The sequence below is a fragment of the Xyrauchen texanus genome, chromosome 38, assembly GCF_025860055.1.
Source record: "Xyrauchen texanus isolate HMW12.3.18 chromosome 38, RBS_HiC_50CHRs, whole genome shotgun sequence".
In the NCBI taxonomy this organism is placed as follows: domain Eukaryota; kingdom Metazoa; phylum Chordata; class Actinopteri; order Cypriniformes; family Catostomidae; genus Xyrauchen; species Xyrauchen texanus.
Window position 1 is genome coordinate 20474331 of NC_068313.1, and position 22156 is coordinate 20496486.

The 22156-nt window shown below is 40.4% G+C and overlaps 1 protein-coding gene across 1 annotated transcript in view; it reads left to right on the forward strand.

Annotated features, from left to right (window-relative positions):
* The window catches only part of grik4 (glutamate receptor, ionotropic, kainate 4), a 552444-nt gene that overhangs the window by 347105 nt on the left and 183183 nt on the right, over positions 1 to 22156 (forward strand). The window lies entirely within an intron of this gene.

Below are 22156 nucleotides of genomic sequence, written 5' to 3' on the forward strand. Positions count from 1 at the left end.
TTATTAATTTTTTTGAAACTAAAATAATGAAAATGTTTCAAAATTCAAATTGCACTTCAAATAAAATGAAAATATAATCAAAAGGCGTAGTGGTTCTTCCAACAGCCTCGGAATTCTCATAGGAATGAGATCATAAATAAAATTGTAAGTATGAACAATAATAATAATAATAATAATTATAATGGTAATTGAATAATAAAACCATGACCTCTAGAAGTTTTTACTCAAATCTCATAAAGTTTTGTTTCATAAAATGGCTACAACAGTGATTGTCAGGAACATTATTTTATGTTCCACTATATTTTCAGAGTTTGGACATGAACTTTATTACCACCATCATAGGAAAAAAGCTAACTGCGCTTTGTGCCACTACATTAACATACTATAGACCCACAGTTTGTGTGCATATACCCACAAATAGCGCAAACACTCCCACCCACACCACGATTTTCACTGGTATGAAAATTGTGCTTAGAATTAACACACGAAAATCAGATATGATGTAGCGCTTGGTCCTTGTGCCATGCACGATAATGGAGCCCAACATGTGTTATTTATAAACCATAAGATTCACCAAACAACAACAAACAACAACAAAAAAGTTTGAAATACCTGTGTGATTCCTGTCATATGTGTTGTTAAAGATGGATTTTAGCTGCAGTCTCAGGAATATATTACCATTACTTGTGTAATAAATAATGCAGCCTCAAACAAGTTTACTCTGCATGCTCTGTATAAGTATCAGTCCTTAACGTCTTCATAATTCATAATCAGTGGCAACTTGCCTTTCAAAGTGAGCATGTAACATACATATTCATGGTCACATCTTGTAAATGACTGCTTGTGTCACAGATGAGGCCTTGTGTAATGAAAGTTTAAATGTTTACATGAGCTATAATACACCTCAATGAATATGTATAATGCTGGCATTTTATTTGTTTTCACTAGCTATTGTTTATCTTGTGTCCCTATATGAGCCTGTAATGGTCAGGATTTGGTTGGTGATGTGAAGGACTGATAGTTGGTTTGGGATGATGGAAAGAAGGAAGAGTGTTTTTTAGCCATTTTTCTGAAGGTGTGGAGGACATTAATGGCTGCTAATCTCTGCCCTTCATCTTGGGGATGGTCAGTGTTCTCTTGTTATTGTTGTTGTTTTTTTTAAAAAGTGAATTACCTGTCTAATGGTCTGCTTTGTGTAGTATTATACATGCAGAAGAATTGAAACAATATGACTTGAATCTAGAGTTTTCAACCTTTGCAATCCTGGAATTCTTCACTGTCATAAATCAAACGGCCCAGGTGTCCTCATTGGTCAGAAAGGCCCCTCCGCAGCCTGACCTCCTGATCTTCCACACAGAGTTAAAGCAGAGTTCTCTTTGAAAGGCTTCCAAAAGACCATCAGATTTGCACGACTTGAATACGAAGACATTCCTTAATCCAGAAAAATCTCACACAAAGTCACAGTACTTTGCTGAATCAACCTTACAAAATGTACAGAATGCATTTAAATAAAGTTTTGCTAGGCATTTGGACAATGATTATAGCCTGATGTACCTCTTTAAAATGTGTGTGATGTTTCATCCATGTTGTATAACCCATGAATTAACCAGTATTATTTTGTAGCCAGGGATTTTCATGTTTTGTTACCTACACATATAACATCCATGAAAAAAATGTCATGTTTAGTATGTAAGCGTTTGCTGGTGTATGCAGAGAAAGCTGATGACAACGAATATTGTGTCTCTTGTACCATTCTCAAGATATAAAAGCTCACGATTAAATATGCAATATTTTTGAGGGGGAAATTTTTAAGTCTCTGGAACAAAGGACCATAAATTGACTGTCGGAAAAGACAGCCCAGTTGACCATGTGACTCTGAAAAGCCACTTCTGATTGGCACAGGACAAGGATGCGGCCAATTTCAGTTCAAATATTTCCAAGCAGGAAGAACACGCTCTCTTGGCTCTTCATCCTCTCTTCTCTTCACTCCTTCTTGCTCTTCTCTCTTCTGTCTGCACATGCTGGTCGCTCCGCTGACTGCCAGGTCCATGCCATGTGAGGCCCAATGAAGGACAGGGACTGGTTCAGGAGGCCTGGGAGGCGGCCGCAGGACAGGGACTGGGTCTGGAGAGAGAGGGTCAGGAGGCCTGGGAGGCGGCCGCAGGACAGGGACTGGGTCTGGAGAGAGAGGGTCAGGAGGCCTGGGAGGTGGCTGCAGGACAGGGACTGGTTCTGGAGGCCTGGGAGTTGGCCACAGGCAAGGACTGGTTCTGGATGTCTGGGAGGTGGCCACAGGGCAAGGACTGGTTCTGGAGACCTGGGAGGCAGCCAAAGGGCAGGGACGGGCTCTAGAGGCCTGAGAGTGGGCAGAGCCATGGAAGGCTCTGGGGCACGGAGCCGTGGAAGGCGGAGCCATGTAAAGCTCTGGGGGCAGAGCCGTGGAAAGGCGGGGAACATCTAGTTTACTGTTGTTACCTCTGCTCCCTGATGGAGGGAACGAGACGTTGTGTCCCCCCCGGCCACATTGCTGTACCGAGCCACTGTAACGGCCGAACCTCAGTGCAAAACCTAAACAGACCGACGCATGATTCCCTCCTTTTATACCCGTATATCCGGGGGAGGGACATGCAAATTATGTCTGACACTTTCTCATTGACCTTTTTTCAAGTTCAGAGGTAACTGAGGCCTTCAAAGAAGACCCCTAGTGTCGCTTCATTCGACACAACGTCTCATTCCCTCCATCAGGGAACGGAGGTTGACTTTCTGTTCGACTGATGTTTGATTTAAAAAAAATATATATATATCATTTGTGGATACCTTCAGCCCCTAATGTTTTGAAATCCTGGTGATGCCCCTGGTTTTTGTTACCGATACAATTGTAGACATTTTTACTATTCATGCTCAGCCATTATTAATTTAATGGCGTTCAATAACAAGGTGGTTACTAAGATTAAATGAGTAGTATTTGGCTGGCCCCAATGAGGGAGACCCTCTCCATGTAGAATAAAACTGCTTTTAAACTGGACTGGAGTCTTAATCTCATGTGAGGGCACATGATTTTATACAAGTGTTTCAAAATTACAAATCATTTGTTTAGAAGTGAATCTTTTTAAATGAGAAAAAAAAATACTGAGTGCACCTTTAAAGCTGCATAAACAACGATTTGTAAAATAATATTTTATTCATTATTATTATTATTATTACTTATTTATGATTTACACAGCTGCTCTTAGGCTGACATTTAGGCCTCAAGATATAAGTAAAAACAGAAAGATGCTCATGACAGCTTGAGCAATGGAATGAGCATGTACTCTTTTTCTGTCATGAGTGCTTAAAATGCTCTTCTACTCATGTCATGCCGAGAACTAAAGAAAAGTGTACTCTGAGGGTCTGGAGTAGGTATCGACTTCTCTCATTACCACCTGATATATGTTCGTTCACAGTATGCTGTCACTTGCACAGCTTGCAATATCCAACATCAAGTGGTAGTTCTTGTAAAGATAGTTAATGTATTCAGTCTAAGTGATTTTGTTTCCTGTAAGTCTATTACAAGAGTTCCTTCTTGTTGTTGAGTGTAGCCCATGTGTTTTCTTAGGGAACCGGGTGTTCTGCAAGCTATATGAGCAAATACCATTTTCATTCAAGACAGTAACTAAAAACAATTGTAATGGGTTTTCAAGATGGGCAAGGAGGAGGCGGGAACTGGCCGAGTAGTCAACGTAAACTTTTAATAACATAAAACTGCCGTACACACACAGACACACAACTTTGTGTGTCTGTGTGTGTGTGTGCGTGCGTCTCTCTCTCTCTCTCTCTCTAAAACTTGCATCGCTCACTCTTCTTTATCTCTTTCCAAGTCTGATTGGGCTGATTCAGAGCCAGACAATCATTATGGCCCGGCCCGTCCATGCCCTCATCCTCGTCACAACAATATAATTGTAGGAGAAAAATGGTGAGAAAAAAATAGTTTTCCTCTAATTTCTCATAAAAATTAATGGTGTGTTTGTAGTACAGAGGATCTTGCAAATGAGAGAGGCAAGAGCCTGTGGGAGCTTACAGGAGCAGACTACAGTAGAGCAGCAGGACTGTGCTCAAGGCTGAGGCATTTGAACCTGAGTGACACATGGGTTTAGGAGGAAGATAGAGAGGTGAGGGAATTGATTGAGAAAGGGACTGTGAGAGAAACAGAGAAAGACCAGGTCTGAAACCCTGGAGTGCAACACAAACAGCCTGACACCTCTACTGAATACATTAATATGAAAATTGTTGGTATTTGAAATGACATTCTTGTGGCGATATTTAAATCACCTTTGGGTCACTCTGTTCTATGATGGTGATATTAAATTTTGATTTACTATTATTTATTAGCTCCGTTTCAGAACATAGTGAGATGCCTGTAGAGGTAAAATTTTAAGACATTGTAAGTGTTTTCCTGATTCGAAGCAACTTAATTATGCAGCCTCCAAAGACTGCATAATTAAGAATTATTGCTTTAGAATTTTTATCCAAATTCTAAGGCAATTTAGCATGTGTCCATCCAAGATGAATGTCCTAGGCTAGTTTTTCACACTGAACACAAGCTTTTATAGTAGCAGTCCATCTGGAGTGCCACCTACAGTATATATCACTTTTTAAAGTAGTCTTTAAAAAAGTATTTTAAAGTAGATTTACAGTAAACCCTTCATTTGGAGTATAAAAAGTTTATTATTGGAACTATACTTACTGTATTGTTTACTATACTGTATCTGTTTGTAACAATTACATAATAATGGTTCATATTCTGAATTTTTATTTTAAAATATACATTTAAATACAAAACAATTTAGAAAAAACCCATAGATTTCTATTGAAAATGTCCCTACTGATCTAGGGATCTAAGATTCAGGACTTTATAGAGACTTGAGGACAGTCCCTTTTGACAAGGGCAAGTAAACAGCCACCTTGCAACACATTAGTAATCACCCAAAACATGCTGACATTTTATATATATAAACAAGTATACTAATTTATTTATTTACTCATACATTTATTCGTTGTTCAACGGCACTTTGACTAAATATAAAATTAAATGCAGTTTTTCATTGTTTTTAAAGCAATATTCCAGGTTTGATTCAAGTTTAGTTAATTTGACAGCATTTGTGGCATAATGTTGATTACCATAAAATATATCATTTCAACTCATACCTCCTTTCTTTAAAAAAAGCTAAATTGGATGCTACATTAAGGCACTTACAATGGAAGTGAATGTGGCCAATATTTGGAGGGTTTAAGGGCAGAAATGTCAAGCTTATTGTTTTATAAAACATTTACAGTACATGAATTTCTCTTTTAAAACTAGTGTATAATTGGAGCTTTAAAGTTGTTTAAATTTTTGTTTTTACAGTTGTTTTAGGGTTTATGGCGTTAAGTTGTTAAAATTGGATATAACTTTACACAGAAAAGGATAGTAAGTGATTTTATCACACTAAAATCATGTTTACACACATATTGTTTCATTCTTGTGGCTATCCTTTTGAAATAGTGAGTTTTTGAAAAATGTATGGATTGGCCTCATTGACTTCCATTGTGTACCTCACTGTAAACCAAATGTTTGCTTTATTAAAAGAAAAGAAGGAACAAGTCAAAATCTTTGTTTGTGGTTATCAATATTTGGTGAACATGACAGGAGGGTTGACAGTCTAAAATGTATTATTTTACCAAATATTTGTATGTGTGTGCTATGCATTTTTATTTTTAGAGTTTTGTGTTGGGTTTCAGTTGCCAATGGAGTCTCCTGTGCATATTGCATATCGTGGTGTGTGTTGATGTGAAGTTCCATGTAGGGTTTTGCCGATGGACGATATCATCATCGTCCAACATCACGATGTAGAGCCACCATCGTGATGCCACGCCCCCTTTTGCGAGTCTTGCTAGTGTAACTCACTAATCCTAGTCTCTTCTATAGTTAACCTAAAAACTTTGCAGGGATTGCTCTGTAAATTAAATTGAGAATATAACTAATGCATATATGCTATTTTAAATACTGTAGTTTATGCCAGAGACGTGACGTGTTAGTCTGTGAAAATACCGTGTCAGGCAGGCTAAACAAATATTGATCTTGACATTGTTAGCTTCTTGTCTTTTTTTTACATGTCTTACACTGTACATTTAGATTAAAATATGTTATGTTGTAGGCTACAAGAAAATAGCCTTTATTAATTAATTATTAGTAGTTGTAGTGTCTCAGAAAATCTTGCTCATTGTCACATAGCTCTTGTATACACTGAAGCGGCAGTTTAAGATAAACCCAGACCAGCGAACGTCAAATAACTTTTGTCTGGTTAATACTTTTAAAGAAACATCTTCTTGGCCATAAATACATAATGTCAAATCAAATGAAAGAAACAAGGTGAATATGAATAACACCCATTTATTAAAACATAGAAGAACAACAAATAAAGAACAAGAAAACGGAACAACACTCAGACCGAAACTCGGCATTAACATTTCACTTATAATTAGCAGCACAATTAACTTCAGCACAGGCTACAAAATAAATTATGTTATTGAAATATTGTAAAGTGGTCATATGAACTACACAAATGAACGTTTAAAAAATAATATGCAAAATCGAATAGCTCCGCAACAGATGGCGAAAAATGCGTAAAGAAGTCTAATATCTTTCACCATAGACCATGTTTAAATTTCGATGTTTCTGGCCAGAAATACCAACATATTCACTTTATCTGGTTTTAATAAGCTGCGGATTGGAGTAACTACACTACCCGCTGTGCTGAAGACCCGCTCGGATGGAGTACTGGTAGCACATATGCACAGATATTTCCGTGCTAATCTTGCCATGAATGGAAACCTTTTGTCGCTCGCTTTCCACCAAGTCAGCGGGTCCTCTTCCCCATCAATGGCCATTTCCTGCAGGTACATGGTCATTTCTGCCTCGACCTATTGCTCATCAGTGAGTAAAATAACGAAATTATAGTTTTTAAGTGGAAAATAGTATTTATGTAAAGAGATATATTAAAATAAAAAGTGCACAACTCTTCTTAAGTGAAAGCTAAAAAAAAAATGCTTCACGTGTCGTGCAACCTACTGATAAAGCGCCGACGAGTCATTAGTTGGGTTAGTAAAATAACGAAATTATCATTTTTTATATAATTTTTGAAAATTATATGAAATTATATAACCCCGCCCCACCGACGATATCATCGTCCATCGCGATGTTTTACTGTCAACATCGTCAACTGCCAATTTAGGGGACATCGCCCAACCCTAGTTCCATGATGCTGCCTTTTTAGGCAGAAGGCAGCAAGGCACCTCACTAGGTTGGAACAGAGCTGTTGTGTTGTATTTTTTCGATTTTCTGAAAGAAATAGGTGTGATTCTCTCCATTTGATGATTGTTGAATGTGGGATTTAATTAAATTATGGAAGCAGCCATTCAGCTTGCTGCAGTCTCTCAGGTTGTCAGTGATGTTGCATATTAAATTAGGTTTACACACTTGGTCAAGCACGAATATTGAAAAATGACCAGCAGTCCACAACAGAGAGACATTGGAGTGCTACTGAAAGACCAAAACACAACAGGTTGAACCTGCAAGCTTTGTTTATTTGTGACTTTTTTGGCATGCCATTTAGGGCCAGACTTTTTTCGAGATTGGCCAGTGTGGGAGAGTAGATGGAGCATGCTGTGTTTGATCCTGAATGCTGAAAATTTGCTAGAAATCAAAGCGTCAGCTCAACAGGACTTTTCATTTACTGCAGTCACTCCTGCAAAATCTGATTTCCACCTTGCGTCCCTTCCTTCCTTGTTTCATTGTGCCTCCTTGCTTCTCTGTATTTCACTTGCACACCCTGCTAAAAAGGCCAGATTAGACCAGCCTGAAAATATGTGCTGGTCCAAACTTGTGGGCCAGCACAAATATGATGTTTACCTGGTAATGTAATACCATTAACAGAGAGTAATACTATGGCACTTTGGTATATACTAAGGCCCTGAATGGTATTTATATAATGCTCATGCCCCAAAAACATGGTGGAACCTTGGTATTTATTTACTGAATTGTAAGCTGGTTAACCAAGGAAGAATTGTTGGCTAAGTTAGTTAAGAAAATGTTAGAAGTACCAGATTCCAACATATGCTTTAGCACTGCTGGCCTATTCAACAGGCCATATCCACCCCTCTTTCCTTTGTAGTATGTTTTGAGAATAGCCAGTGGTGTGATCTGTGCCAGTAACTTTCCATTAATGTGATTTGTGGACTGTATTGTAAGTGGCTCGAGTAAGTAAGCATCTGCTAAGAACGACTCGGTTACTAACGTAACCTCGGTTCCCTGAGAGGAGGAAACGAGTATTGCGTAAGTAGCTTACGCTATGGGAAAACTCAGTTTCTCGAGAAATATTGAAGTCTTTATGTAAAACGCATTGCAGCTGCACAGCAGACAGTAATGAGCTGAAGCAGCTCGGTCATTGGCTGTGCTGCGGCAACTGCTCGAACCAATGACGGGCGACTCTGAACGCAGCGTGACCAATGGGCACGCGCCTACGTGTTCAGCGCTCAGAGCCCGCCGAAATTAGCATAGCCAGGCTATATAATGGGCACCCCGTCATCCGAAGTTCCTTTAGGTTCAATCGACTGAAGCTGAACTGACCAAGCACAAGCACGGCAGCTTACGCAATACTCGTTCCCTCCTCTCAGGGAACCGAGGTTACGTTAGTAACCGAGTCGTTCCCTATCGAGAGGTCTCGCCTATTGCGTAAGTAGCTTACGCTATGGGAACACCATGTAAAACGCCGTGCGTGCTGACTTCAGCTCTATAAAGCCAGAGGCAGATGCCTGAGCCTTAAAGCAAAGTGATTATTCCACGAGCCGCCAACGGCGAGCTACATAATGGGATAGTATAGAGCCCTTCCAAGGTGGTCCATGGTGGGCGCTCATAGTACAAACACAAGCACATATCTTATGTACTGAGTTTTCTATGTGCTGATATGCATAAAAAATCCTTTAAGTCAGTCAGAGACGGACCTTGTAAGGGAGGAGATAATGCTCAGCATATACATACTCCAGTCCATTCTACAGTCAGGCTGATAGAATGTTGGAATGCATTTTTCTATGTACTGGCATGCATAAAAAAAATCCTCTGAGTCGGTCAGAGACGGACCTTATAAGGGAGGAGATAATGCTCAGCATATACATACTCCAGTCCATTCCACAGTCAGGCTGATAGAATGTTGGAATGCATTTTTCAATGTACTGATATGCTTAAAAAACCCTCTAAGTCGGTCAGGGACAGACCTTATAAGGGAGGAGATAATGCTCAGCATATACATACTCCAGTCCATTCTACAGTCAGGCTGATAGAATGTTGGAATGCAATGAGGGGACTTGTAGGTTATAAAACCTGATAAATGTCGGCGCAGGCCCAGCCCGCCACAGACAAATATCTTAAATGGGTATCCCACTCGACCAAGCCCACGAGGAGGCCATGCTCCTCGTAGAGTGAGCTCTGACGCCTAAGGGGCATTGAAGGCACTTGGCTTAATAAGCTAGCGCTATAGCATCCACTATCCAGCGCGATATTCTTTGCTTTGAGACTCGCGAGACCTTTAGTGCGGCCGCCAAAGCATCACGAATAATTGTTCCGTCTGTCTGAACAGGGCAGAACGTTCCAAATATACTCTGAGCGCCCTGACAGGGCAGAGTAAATTAGCGTCGCTTTGGCCTGCTGGGGACGATAGTGCTGCCAGAGATATCACCTGTGCTCTGAAGGGTGTGGAGAGCACTTTAGGAATATACCCGTGCTTTGGCCTAAGGACAACTCTGCAGTCGTTAGGTCCAAATTCCAGGCAAGCAGCACTTGATGACAGCGCTGCAGGTCGCCCACTCTCTTGACTGAAGCCAGCGCCAGCAAGAGCGCAGTTTTGCTGTTTAAGGTGCACGGTTCGGAGAGGTTCTAACGGGGCACTCTTGAGTGCATCCAGGACCGTGGCCAGGTCCCAGATCGGCACCGAGGGGGCGAGGAGGGTTCATCCTCCTAGCCTCTTAGGAAACGAATGATTAGATCGTTTTCCCTATTGAATGTCCTTTATCAGGATTGTGCGACGCCGCTATGGCAGCCACATAGACTTTGAGCGTGGAGGGTGTGCGGCCCGCCTCCAGCAGCTCTTGCAAAAAGGCGAGTACACTTGGTATCTCACACGATTTGGGGTTCAAGCTCTTGGTATCACACCAGTCACTGAACACTTTCCACTTTTGGGCATATAAGCCTCGTAGAGGGTGCTCGCGCCTCAGTGATGGTTCTCAAAACTCCACTGGGGAGGTTCTCGGAACCCGTTGAGGGGCCATGCATGGAGGGCCCTCCATAGAGTGCAGGGAGCTCAACCTAAGTCCACCCTGGCAATTTATATACGAAACTACCGTCATGTTGTCCGTTCGGACCAGGACGTGTTCGTTTTTCAGGTACGGAAGCAGGGCTCTGAGAGCCAAGGCGACCGCCTTCATTTCCAGACAGTTTATATGTAAGCGCTTTTCCGGGTTTGACCAAAAGCCGGAGACAGACCTGCCCTCGTAAAGGGCCCCCCATCCTATTTTGGAGGCATCTGTCGTGATCATTTTTCTCCATGTGTTCACGCCCAGACTCACGCCAGTTTGATACCAGTTGATGGCTTTCCAGGGCGTCAGGGCTTTTATACAGCCGTGATTCGCTCTGATCAAAAAGTGGCCCGAGCGCCACCCGTGAGTGGGGACACGGCTCTTGAGCCAGCGCTGGAGAGGACGCATGTGCAACAATCCTAGCTGGAGTACAGCTGATGCCGAGGCCATGAGACTGAGCATTCATTGAAATCGTTTGACGGGCGCTACGCCTTTCTGAATGATGTTGCAAGGCGTCGAATAGGGAGCGCGCTCTGATGAGAGGCGCTGTCATCTGCACTGAGTCTAGCACTATTCCCAGAAGAGATATTCTGGCTGGGGATAGCACGCTCTTTGCAAAATTGATTCTCAGACCCAGGCATTCTAGATGGCTGATAATCCAAGATCTGTGTGTCGTTAACTGACCCTCTGATTGTGCTATGATTAGCCAATCGTCGAGGTAATTCAGTATTCGCACTCCCGCTGTCTCAGGGGAAAGTGCCGCGTCCATACATTTCGTGAATGTATGGGGGCCAATGATAGGCCGAATGGTAGTACTGTGTACTGGTATGACTGTCCCTCGAAAGCTGAATCTCAGAAAAGGCCTGTGATGAGGTGCTATCGAATGTGAAAGTAAGCGTCTTTCAAATCCACTGATAGAAACCAACCCCGGGGATATGTTTGGTTGTTAACATTCTGAACGAGCTGAATCATAAAAGCTTTGTTCAGATGTCTGAGATCTAGGATGGGGCGGAGGCCACCGTCCTTTTCGGGACGAGAAAATAGCGGCTGTAAAACCCGCCTAGCTCATAGAGGGAGGAACAGTTTCTATAGCCCTTCTCTATCAGTTCGAGCACCTCGGTGCGTAGAACATGTGACACATCTTTCCTCACTTTCGTCTCGACCACCGCTGAAAAGCGGGTAGTCTACGAGCTGAATTGAAGTGAGTAACCTTGTTTTATTATGTTCAAAACCCATTTTGGCATGTCGGGATTTTTTCCCAGGCTTTTGCTCGCACAGATATGGGCTGAATGTTGGCTGGGGCGTGTCGCAGTGACGTATGGGCCCCACTGGCAAATTGCCTTGTGCTAACACTGAGTTTACAGCTCCCAGAGGCGCAGGTGCGCGCTGAGCAGCCGTGTTGAGTGCCGAGTGCAGGGGTGCGTGTGAGCTTACAGGCACGCACGCTATCTCCGTAATGCTCGCATCGTGACCTGGAGAAATGTTTGAAACTGTATAGACAGTGTTTACAGGTGGGGGTGCATACATTGTAATAGGCACGTGCGCCACTTTCATAAAGCTTCCCGCTCTTAGCGGGGAGTTTCTTGGCTCGCGCGATCGCATCTGTGATGCTTGCTGCATGAGACAGAGAACTGTTTGAAACTTTATGTGCAGCGCTTATGGGTGGGGGTGCATCTACTGTAGTAGGCACGCGCGCCACTTACATAAAGCCTCCCGCTTGCGGCGGGGTGTTTTTGGTCATGCATACAGTGTTTGTAACTATGGGAGTGCGCACTTTAGTGTGGACACGTGACCCCTTAGTGACACAGGCAGAAAATGTGCTAACACTGAGCTTACAGCTCTCAGAGGCGCGGGCACGCGCTGAGCAGCTGTGTTGAGTGCAGGGGTGTGTACGGGTGGGGGTGCATACATTGTAATAGGCACACGCGCCACTTCCATAAAGCTTCACGCTCTTAGCGGGGAGTTTCTTGGCCGCGCGGCGCATCTGTGATGCTTGCGGCGTGAGCCAGAGATCTGTTTGGAACTGTATGGGCAGCGCTTATGGGTGGGGGTGCATCTACTGTGGTAGGCACGCTCGCCACTTTCATAAAGCCTCCCGCTAGCGGCGGGGTTTTTGGCCATGCATACAGTGTTTGTGTGTAGGGGTGCGTGCAGGACAGCAGGCACGCCGCTACATTTATAGTATTTCCGCTTTTACTGGGGAAGTGTTTATAACTGTGGGAACAGTGCTTGTGTGTAGTGGTGCATACATGACAATAGGCACACGATCTACATTTATGGGGCGTCCAGCTCGAGCTGGGAAAGTATTTGGCACTGTTTGGACAGTATTGATATGTGGGAGTGCGACTTTAGTGTGGACACGTGACCTCTTAGTGACACAGGCAGAAAATGACTCTTGTGATTTCTGTGTGTTGCCGTTAAAACGGCATTTGATTGCAGGTGAGCGAAGTTCTGTGACTGGCCCATTGACTGTTGTACAGACATTTCCAGCCGCCTGTAAGGGGACTGGGTAATGTTTTACATGTTTTGCTCGCTGCAGTGAAGCTGTTCAGCGAACTCTCTTACCGTGCTGGTGCCCGTGCTCGTGTCCGCTAATGTCGACGGCGCGGGGTCGAAGGCCGAGCCCGGCCAGTCGTTGGATGCAGCGCCAATTGGAAAGGCTGTCATCCTTTTCACCGTCGTCCCCTGGCGCGCCGAACGAGATGAAACCCACCGCTCTGTTGGAGGGGTGCTGGTCCGTCTGCATAAATTGGACTGGCGGCGGGGAGTTCTCGGGTGGTGGTGAAGCACGCGGGGACATCATTAAAGTCCACGTGCTCTGGCGGCCTCCATGAGCGGCGCTTTTTCTTGCGCGGCTCGAACAGAGGGGACGGCAGCACGGTGGTAGCAGGCTCGTTCAGCGCGGCGGCGAAGCGAGCGCGCAGCTCGTTGAGGCCCAGGGAGTCACATTCGGGGCATCCGCCTCGAGAGAAAGCAGCTTCTGCGTGGTCAGGTCCCAGGCAGCGAGTGCAGATAATGTGACGGTCCCTGTCAGGAAGGCGCAGGTCGAAGGCATTTGGAACAACGCCTCGAATTTGCTCTTTTACTAAATACAAAAAGTGTCGCAAAGGCGAACACTTGCAAAGTAGCTTAGTAAAAAGGATATAGTGATGCGCGCCGGATGGCGTAGCAGAAGGCTTCGAAGGCGGCTGAAGGCGCCGGCATCCTCTTAGCAGTCCTGCTGTAGGCTTGTCAACGGCGGGCAAAAGACTCCAACAATCCGGAGGATCCAGCGAAGAGGAGGTCTTCGCTGAAGGAGATTAAATCTAAAGGAAATCGTATGACGGGGTGCCCATTATATAGCCTGGCTATGCTAATTTCGGCGGGCTTTGAGCGCGCGAACGCGAGGCGTTCAGATTGGTTCGAGCAGTTGCCGCAGCACGGCCAATGACCGAGCTGCCTCGCTCATTACTGTCTGCTGTGCAACTGCAATGCGTTTTACATAAAGACTTCAATATTTCTCGAGAAACTGAGTTTTCCCATAGCGCAAGCTACTTACGCAATAGGAGAGACCTCTCGATAGGGAACATAAATGTATGTGAATGTAAAATGGCTGAATCAGTCATTGCTGTGGGAACAGTAGGCAGTGGTTTCTGGCTGACAAACCCAACAGAAGGTGAGAGGTCAGTAGTGATTAAGCTATGAAAATTTTACTGGACTATACAAGGCTCTTAATAGGCCTTTAATTATGTATAACGATGGCATCATTGAGCCTTGAGCATCAAGTGCTAGAAGCTTTAATGCTTCTCTATGGACAGATGAACGCTGACAGGACAATTTAGGAGATGTTTGATTGAACACTCCAGAATTGCTCTCGAATCCCTCTTTTCCACTGAAATAGTGCTGGTGCCTGGCCGGGTGATCTGCAAACCTCTCTTTGAATTTGACTCAAGAACTGACTCAAGAACTGAACAAAGACGTAACATTACTACATAATAGGGGTTGCAGCAACTAGTCAATGCTTTTGGTTCTACTCACAGATCACGTGATTTCAGTTGTGCTAGTTCCATGTGGTGATAACAGCAGAATAATTCCTCAGCCCACAAACTGCGTCCTGTGTATTTGCATGCATTTTTTTTTTATTTTATATATGCAAATATATATAAAATTTACACTTAAGTGTAAATATAGTGAACATGGGGCCATGTACTTTTAAAGTTGTTTCAAATAACAAGCCCTAACAAAACATTATTTATTTTCTTGTATTTTATATGTCAAAAAGATGTACATCATTTGGGATTATTCATTAATGTTTTTAAAATGTGGAAAATAGTTGAAAAAGTTAGCTTAGGTACACACTGACCAGCCAAGTAACTGATTAATCTGTACTTTTGTGGGTAACAAGTCGTCAAGTAATCATGCAAGTCCTACTACATACCCTGCTGACAAACTAAATGAAGCATCACAGTATTTGTTTATCAGGTTCACAAGTTTGAGAAAAAAAAAATTGTAACATCAAAATAATTTGATTCAGCATCTTTATGCATTCTAAAGCTACTTTTGGTGCAACAAAGTTATTATAACTAATAAAATTCAAAGCTATCAATTCACATTTTCAATTCAATTTGATTTGATATTGACATTGATATTTTGTCCATCAACCAAACTTGTGTCACATAGCCGCACATCAGGCAATTCCAGAGTAGCTGGCTTAGTTGACTATAATGGGAGCAATCTAGAATCTAGTTTTGTTTTTCCAGACTGGGTTGTTCTGTGGATATTATTCCACCAGCTTCTGCTATTATTTTTCCAGCTCTGAACCATGTACAATGGTAACGGCTAGGCACCGGCTCCAGCCCAGGTACCCTTTCTGTGGAACAGGGGCTAAAGGCCCCTCTGGTTCTGTCACGATAGAGAGGAAAGTGATCATTTCAAAATAAAGCCCCCTGTTGCAGAAGTGGATGATGGGCTTCACGGTAAGTCCAAACAAAACACAGGTGCCGCGTCCTCATTCGCCTAATGATAATTAGGGGAGCACAGCTGTCGCCGCCACCTCTCCTCACCTCTCTTTTGCTTTGCAATTGATCTGTCATGCTGCACCTTCGCCGAGGGACATCTGCATGCCTGGATTTACACCAACGGCCTTAGAATGGTTCTCTTTATTTCATACTGAACAGATGTGTTTCAGAACAGTGCCACTCAAGAACCCTCCTGGCTAAAAACAGCCTTTTGAATTCAATTCATCCCTTTGTTTTTAATATGATGGATGTGCAAAAGACAGTGGGCCTGTATTCTATTGTCTCTTTGTTCCATGGTCATCCATGGTGCTGTGCTGTCCTTTTGTGAAGGTGAGAATGGATCAGGTTTTTATGCCCCAGCTGAACCCATCAGCACCGCAGAGCAGAATTATTCATAGGCTTCATCAAGTCTGCAAACAAATCCCTGGGCAGGGATGGGCATACTTTTCTCATTACTTAGTCATGCACTTTGTTGTGGATTGTTTTAGCAATAAAGTAGAGAAGGTGAGTTATATTGTGAATAAAGTCTTGAAAAAAGGGCAAAGTTATATATAAAGCACAACCCCCTTCTAAACCCCCATGACTACAGGATATTCACAATATAGCACAACCATGAGTGTATTATTGCCTTTGTAAAACAGTTACTACATATTAAGAATATTAAGGACACATTAATATGTTATTTTACTATGCAAAAAAAGATAACTTAGCTTCTCTTTGCCATTTTTGCCATTTTAACAAAAAACTGTTCCAAAGTTGTTTTTAGTGGATATATGAAGCCTGTTCCCTTCAAGTTCACACTGGTGTCCTAGCAGAGTAAGTATAGATATATTTCTATGCTAATAATGTGAAACCTAATACACTTTGTGCTATATTTCTTTAAAATCAATGTCAATGTTTGTATATTTTGTTAAATAATGCAAAGACATTCATACAAGTCTTCAAATACTTTTTGGGGCCAATTTATAATTTCTAGGTGAACTGGTGTTTCACATAATAGCCAACCAATCATCTTCCAGAACTGGAAGAAAACATTTAATATAAAAAGTTAATATACCTGCTCAATATTTCAGTGTTCTCAATGTTCTCTGAATTCACTACCTTCTCTACCAATTCACCTCAATTTGCAACACAGCTTCACCTTTCCACCTGCACCAACGCTAGTACTCACAATGCAGTCCAAAAGGCGACACGCAGCTTGAAAACATTTGTGAATTTGTGGATGCTTTTGGAACATGAAGGTTCAGCACACAATAGTCAATGCCGCGCTTTCTCCCAAGGTCTTAGTGGCATTTTCTTATCTTTGCTCTCTCCACCAGAGACTCTTGACAGCTCTCATATAGCCACCCCAACATGATTACTCCACTTAGTGCGTGAGTGTGTGTGTTTTTCCCCAAGCAGCTGACTTCCCATGGTCCATTGCTCCACATTACAGAGGTGTACAATATCACGATCATTCACAATACCCCATCCAGCCCCCTGCTGTCCCCATATGGCTTATCTCCATGACTTTGAGTGATGGCGCTGCTTTCTGCCTGCATCCACCCCTAGCAACATATGTGTACAACTTAGGGTTGGGAATCATGAACCAGTTCCATTTATTATACCTGAACTGAATGATTTTCATGCTATTCGGTTCCATTAATGTTTTTTGAGCATGGATTCTTCTGCTGATGTGGATGGCTATAACACTGGCTATGTTTGTAAAGAAATACTTGCTTAAAACTTACTGAATAATTTTTTTTTTTTTTAAAGTAGTTATTGAAACAGTAGGCATTATTAAACAGCTTTCTGACAGACTCTATTTTGATTGGTCAATCGTGCCATCCAGTGGTCTGAAATTTCTGAATGACCACACATTGGGGAATAATATCTCAGGTGCAATTTCTCAGGGCCAGCAAAGCCTTCTCTGTTGGCGTAACATGCCAAATAAATAAATATTTTTTCATTCTTTCATTCACCTTTTTGCCTAGAATATTTCAATAGCTTTCCACTACTAATTAATCTACAAATGAATAGCAATAAACAAAAAGTTTATCCAATCAGAATTTATTCCTCGATGCTTACAAGCAAAGTGTGATAACTGTTTCATAAATCGCATGCCCGAAGCCATGCTTCTCAAGGCTGGTTTATACTCAATGCATCCGCAATATTTTAAAGGAGCACAAGGCAAATATGACATCATCATGGAGTGGGCGGTCGTGCGGGAGAACCGGGACATTTCAAAATGAGGCCGATTGGGCCGCGATAAGCTGAACTGTGTTATTCAGAACGGGCCACAAAACGCAGGCGCGGTATGCAGAAAAGGAAAGATTTCTCTTCCCAGTCCGCCCCTGATTGTCAGATTCATCAGCCAATCAGATTGATTTAGTTCTTGGTGGGTGTGGTCTTTAGGATATTTCCCAGTCCTTTTTTTATTTATTTTTTAATTTTTTATTAAATACTAGGTATGATGACAACAAAATGGCAAATATAGTTTCAAAGAAACTGACATGAAAGGCTCAACACATCAGAACCAGATTAAATCCAAGACAGATGAAAAAAAGAAAGAAGATGGGGTAGAATCATTTCTACAGTTAAATATATATTACAAGGACATCTAACAGTTTTATTATATTTTGAAATTTCATTTTTGTAAGGACTTCTGAAAAGTGTTTTCATTCATTTCTGAATTTAATAACCTGAGGGAATTTAAAGAATCTACATTTATGTATAAAATATTTTGCCAATATTATAATGTTATTAATCAAATGAAACAAAACATGGCAGTCTTTGGTTATTACAAACATTATATTTTGTAATGTGAAAGTGAAACCATCAGCAACCACATATTGTTTTATCAGCCAATCCTGTAATGCTCTCCAAAAGGCACAAGAATATGATCTGTATCTTCATAAGAGCAATTACAGCAATGACAAAGCACATTTTCAAGATTACATTTTAGATTTAGGAATTTATTTGAAGGATATATTTCATTTAATATTTTGAAGTGGGTTTCTTTCGCTTTGGGGGAAGAAGAAATCTTAAATATGCTGTTCTAAAATATTTTACTCTATTTTTATCAGATATATGATCTAATTTATTTCTTAAAATTTGATAAGGATAGCAAGTTTTGATTATAACATGTCTTATGTTTTATATTTGTTGCAGTGCAGTGTTTTTTTTTATTATTAAATTCAATCTCACCACCATATAAAGAGGGAAGAACTGCAGTACATTTTGAATAAGAAAGGGAACATCTCATTATCATTTTTATACCAGAAGTTATGGCATTAATAACAGTGAAGAATTGTTTTTGATGACAGGCAAATCTGTGTTTTAAAGTGAAAGCATTGTAATCTAAAACGTTACCATTATTATTCATTAAGCCCATCACAGACCAGACAATCTTCATAAAACAGGGATTTGTTTCTATATAAAATATACTTGTAATACCAGATAGGAGTATTGTGGTGTGTAAAATTGTGCGTGTGTGCCAATTTCCACAATAATAAGACTTGTTGATAGAAAGCTGATAGTTTCACTGTGAGTTTGGATAAAACAAAGTCACACATGAGAAGAAAAAGAATTCCACCCAATTTTCGAATCAAAGCTGAACGAACTGCAAACCAAAAGATATCAACATTACATATAAACATTTGCAGCCAATTACATTTTAACAAGTTATTCATGTTCTCGAATTCATTCACATTCATACCTCATTGTTCGTAAGATTTGATAATATCTTGAGTTTTGTGCCTGCAATGAAGTTATATATTTTCTGATGACTTGTTTGTATAACAGTTGAGGAGAGCGGGATAAATCAATCTATAAATATCCAACTTTGGTCAGCAAAATTCTCCCAAAAATGTTAACATCTCTCTACAACCAGCAATTTAAGTTTCTATTGGATTTGTGTAACTTATTTTCTAAATGTTATTTCATATTAATCTTCAAATATTTGCTAACTGAAATACTCCAGTATATCACTGTAGCTTTAATTGGGACATTATACAGAGAAGTTACTTCATGTCACATTCCCTGTTGTCTTTTGTTTGTGTACTTTTATTTGATTTAATTCTTGTTAAGTTCCTGTTTCCCAGTCATGTCATGTCCTGTTTTCCCTCTGTGTTCATGTGTCTTGTTTTCATTGGTTCATTGTTTGATTACTTTGTTATCAGTTCTAGTTTGTCATTGGTTTTAGTTCATTGCCTTGTTATCTTGTTTAAAGTTCTGTTTGTTCATTGGCTTATGTTTCCCCATGTCCATGTATTTTAACCCTCATATTTGCCATTGTTCCTTGTCTAGTGATGATGTTAGTTTGTGTAAAATAACTCTAGTTATGTCCTGTTCATAGTCTTGTTTCAAGTTCCTGTTTCCAGTTTATGTCTAGTTTAGTTCATGTTCATGGGTATAGATAGGGTTTTCTTGTATTATCATCATTTTGGCAATAAATCTGCACTTGGGTCCTACACATCGTCTCCGTCATTGCCTTTGTCAGCTACACATCGTTACACTTCATTTTGGTGTAGGACCATAAGCTTGCACTTGTTCAAATTTAACTGAAGTCCTGATGCCTTAGAGAATGAGTTAACGTGACATAGCCAGAGGGATTTGGTCTTTATTTTGTAAAATCAATGTGGTGTCATCTGCTAATTAACTGATTGCTAAAGTTTTTCCAAATACATTTAATTTCTTTACCGTTAAATCATGACTAACCAAAGTGGACAACATATCTGCAGCCAAAATAAATAAAAGAGGGGACAATGGGCAACCCTACCTTATTCCACGACTAATCGGAAATCTTTGTGATATACCGAAAGGGAGAGATACTGATCTGTTCTAACCGTGTACAAACATTTTCTAACGTGTCAAAAGCCTTTTTAAAGTCTAAGAATAAAAGAAATCCATCATCCTCTATCAAGTGACTACTCTGCCAAATCCATAACCAATCTTATATTATTATGAATAGATCTCCCTTTAAGGAATCCTGATTGTGAGTCATTAAATTATTAATGCCATCTTTTCATCTATTCACAAAAATGTGTGAAAATGTTATAATTATTGTTGAGCAATGTAACTGGGTGAAGATTATCTACATATTTTAGGTCTTTATCTGGTTTAGGGATTAAGGTAATCAGGCTCTGACTCATAGTGGGGCCTAAAGACCCATCTTCCATAAACTCAACAAATGCATTAAATAACAATTTAAGGTCACTCCAGAAATGTTTAAAAAATTAGCTGTGAGACTGTCAGGACCAGGAGATTTGATTATCTTAAATTTTTGAACTGTTAAATCAAGTTCTTCAATCCGTAACCCAACATCACAGCGATCTCTCAATTTGTTATCAATGCGGAGAATGAAATGTATTATTTTTTCAAAAACATTATTACAATCTATTGGGGAGAAATTCGAAGAATACAAGTCACTGTAGACACGATGTATTTCCTTGCTTATTAAATTAGGATCTGTGCTTTCAGTATCATTCACCATTAATGAAAGAATTGAATTTTTAGATTGTCGTCTTTTTTTCTAATTTACAAAATTAAGAAATACTTTTTCCACCCTCTTCTATCCATTTAGTTTTGAACGTATATATATGCACCCTTGGCTTTCTTTATGTAAAGATTATCCAGTTCTAATTGTAGCGAAGACATTTAGCTTTTTTCAGCATTACTTAATACACTTTTACTACAGTATTTGTTATTCTCATAGATAATGTTATGTTCCTGACGTCTCCTTACTTTAGCAAGTGTTTTGCTATATTTAGTTGAAGAATCACAAATTTTAAATTTAAGATACTCCCACCTGGCTTTATGATAATTGATGTCATTATTATTCTTAATTTTCCCACAGAAAATGTTATCACAGAATCCCTCATTATTAAGTAAATAAGCATTATATTTCGTGTTAGGTTTAACTAATAAAGAAATGGCACAATTAACTGTCAGAGGCACTCCCGAGATTTACAAACAAACAACAATGAATTATCTGAAATAAGCCAATAATCAATTCTTGATTTGCTGGAAGCATTGGGTCTTAATCAAGAAAACTGTCTGAGATCAAGATTAAGATATCTTCACACATCTATCAGTTTAAGATTTTTGCAAAAATGGGTAATAAAGGAGCTTGTTTGGGAGGTATCGCTTTTGGGTGGATGCCTATCATGTGTCTCATTTGGTACAACATTAAAGTCCCCACCTACAACAATATTATATGTTGGATATAACCTCTTTAAATCAGAGATTAAGAAAAGAAACCTCAGAAAGCAGATGTTGATTCTGTTTAGCATTATTGTGAACATATACATTTATCAGAACTAAAACCACCGCTAGCTACTGTCCATTGAGATCAGTTCTAGAAGAAATAAATTTTCCTGGACAGTTATTAAATAAAATTGCAATTCCTGCCAATTGAGAAGATTCATTGCTAAATAAAACTTTATCTCCCCATTGATTGGGCCAAAAAATAGCATCAGTTACATTAGCGTGTTTTTCTTGTAGAAAAGTACATTGAGAGCCATTAGCTTTACAGAATTAGAACATTGTCTTTCTTTTGACCTTGTTTTGAATGCCCCGAATGTTTCGTAAATGAAAATGGTAACTTAACTGGAAACATAAAAGATTAAAGTGTAAAATTAGAAAAAAAAAACAAGCACTGGTATGAAAAGGAACAAGAGTTTCTCAGGGATGGGTATCAACAAACCCAGAACGTACCTCAAAACCCAGTGTGGGTTATAATAATATAATATAAATAACCAAATAATCGTATCTCACAGCATCCTACCCATATTCAGTTCAAGTAAAAGATTATG